This window comes from Rhinopithecus bieti, unplaced genomic scaffold (genome assembly GCF_001698545.2).
Source record: "Rhinopithecus bieti isolate Rb0 unplaced genomic scaffold, ASM169854v2 repeat_26422, whole genome shotgun sequence".
Taxonomy (NCBI): Eukaryota; Metazoa; Chordata; class Mammalia; order Primates; family Cercopithecidae; genus Rhinopithecus; species Rhinopithecus bieti.
Genome location: NW_016838368.1, coordinates 1 through 2,593, shown reverse-complemented (window position 1 = coordinate 2,593; position 2,593 = coordinate 1). Strand labels below are relative to the sequence as shown.

General features: G+C 55.3%; 1 pseudogene; it reads left to right on the top strand.

Annotated features, from left to right (window-relative positions):
• Positions 1 to 2,116: 2,116 nt before the first annotated feature.
• On the top strand, positions 2,117 to 2,590 carry LOC108524879 (formin-like protein 2; annotated as a pseudogene).
• Positions 2,591 to 2,593: the final 3 nt, after the last annotated feature.

Sequence of the window (2,593 nt, the reverse complement as noted above, 5' to 3'; positions counted from 1 at the left end):
CAGAGTTGAAATGTGAGGACTGCCTTCTTTGGGCCTCAATTTCCCCACTTGAATTCCAAGGACCCTTCTAGCTCCTACACTCTGGGCCAAGCTTTTCCTCTGAGCCCCAGTCAGTCTAGAGGACCAGGGCTACATCTTCCTTGGACAGAGACCCACCATAGGGGCAGCAGGAGGTAGGGGTGGGGGTAGGCAAGGTTCCTGTAGGGAGGTGGAGCTGTCATCAGAGATGGTGTCCGCAGGCAGTGGGAGTATCGTGGCTCTGCTACTACTTGCTGGGTGACCCTGTGCCATTTCTTTCCCCACTCTGGACCTCAGTTTCCCTATCTGTTCTATGGAGATGAGATGCCTGCCTACGTATTTGGGGACTTGGAAGTGTGTGGGGCAGTTGCAGTGTTTCTTAGGTGTGGTCCTGGGGCAGCCTACACCACCCCATAGAGATTTCCGGGCCCCACCCTAGGCTCACAGGACCAGAATCTCCGGGAATGAAGCCTGGGAACTTGCATTTACACGGGCATCCGGGTGATTCTGACATGATTGAAAACGCACTAATAGTATGTGGCAAGTTCTTTATAAAAGGTAAATTCATAGCTGCCCTTTACTAAACATAAGTCTCACCTTCCCTTCCTCAGTGAAGGACACACACCCCAGTTGAAAGTCACTGTGCCTTTCCAGATGCAGAATCTGACCTTTCCAGTAAGATTCTGTTAACTGTTGCTTTCTGTAGTTTGTATTCCAAAACAAGGGGAATAGCTTTCCATTTTTTCAATATAAATGTTGAAGTCAGATATGCTTTTTCAAACTGGACACACACTCACACAGTTTAGAATTTCAGCTATGGCTTCCTCTCAAATTATCAGCCCATTTCTGCCAGGGAGCAGTTTTTCCAGACAAGACCCTGGACAGAGGCTGGTGAGGCCCCCTTCTCATAAGAATCACTAGATCATGACTGACCCCTAGAGGTAGCTTCTCTGCTTAACTGTCAGCCCGTGGGCTGGGATGTGACCCCCAAAGCTGCAGCAGAAGCTTCCGCCCATCCTGGGCCCCCCTGTCATCTGTGGGGAAAGGCCTGTTCCTTGTCTTCTGAGCCCAGCCGGCCTCACAGGCATTCCGCAGATTGGAAAGTGGAAGCATGTGCTGTGCTTGGCCGGGCTCTCCTGCACCCCTTTTTGGGGTGAGGCGGAGTGCATTCCAGCCCCAGCATCCCTGCGGTTTATTCCCACCCCTCATCCCCACCCCCATACACACTCACAAGTACAAACACAGGCACAGTCACGGGCACACACCGCCCTGGACAGCACCATTTCCAGCCTCGGCAGGGCAGTCTCCTTACAGGGAAGTTAATGAGGCACTAAAAAAGGCTCAGGGGACAGGGAGAACCTCTGTCGAGAAGAGCCTCCTAGACTCGGTTCTGCCTCTGACTTGATGGGGATCCTTGAGAAAGTTGCTTTCCCTCTCTGGTCTCAGTTTCCTCAGCTGAGAAATGGGGGAGGGGGCCAAATGGTCTAAGGTTCTGGGAACCTCCAAGTCAGAGCCCTTAGCTGGTGGTCAAGATGAGGGAGAGGCCCTCAGGGTCAGCCGAATGCCTGAGAGGCAGGACAGGCTCAAGGGTGAGCAACCTGAGCACATCAGGTGGGCTCAAAACTGGCACATGAGCCCCACAGCCTGCAGAGCAGCCCTGGACTCGGGAGCCCGCTCACAGCTGCCCGGTGGGATTTCAGAGATGTGGGGTCCAGCCTCTCCTACTATTGCAGGGCTGGGGGCTGGGAGCTGCAGATTCTGACCCCACAACTGCCTTAGACATGCCAGACACACCTATGAAATGAGGAGTCAGTCCAAATAGATGCACTAAGGAAGGGCTGTGGGATGGACCCAGCTGTAGCCTGGACTACAGACAGGCTTCCAGGGTCCTCAAGCAGCTGGCCTCTGGGGTAGCAGCTCCGGGTATGGGAGGCAGGGCTCAGAATCTAGGCCAAGCCTCCACAGGAATCCCCTCTGGAGAGCCCGGGCACTCTGCAGGAGGGGCAGCAGGCAGCAGGTGCACCAGGAGCACGTTTCATAAGGTGCCCAATATTGCAACTGCTCAGATAGGCAGCGAGTTGGAACGTGGATGCAGTAGGCAGGGTGGCGGCTGCTCCCCACAGCCAGGAGTCCAGCCCAGCACCACCTGAGTCCACCTCAGTCCTGCTCAATTGGGTCATCCATGTTCTGGGCCCTCTGGCCCCACCCACAGAGGGAGGGCTTTGGGGCGACCAGGTGAGCTGGCCCTTGTGGGAGGATGTAACTGACTCCTGAGCCTGGCGAGCCAGGCAGCCCCTTGCCAGCATCCCCAACCCCACCTCTCCAGCCCCCTCATTCCCTGATCCTCCCATCCACTCCCCTGCCCCAGCAGTTTCCTCTGCTCACTCTCATCTCTTTTCCTGCTCCCAGGCTCGCCTGGTCACATGTCCTTCACTGTCCTCTGAGTCTCCCTCTTTCCAAGCCGCCTCCGCTCTACTTGACACATTCGCTGTTAAGACACCACAGTACACAAGCTCAAGTCCCTGCACCTCACTTTTACTCCCAGACATGGGAGGGAGATGACATGGAGACCCAA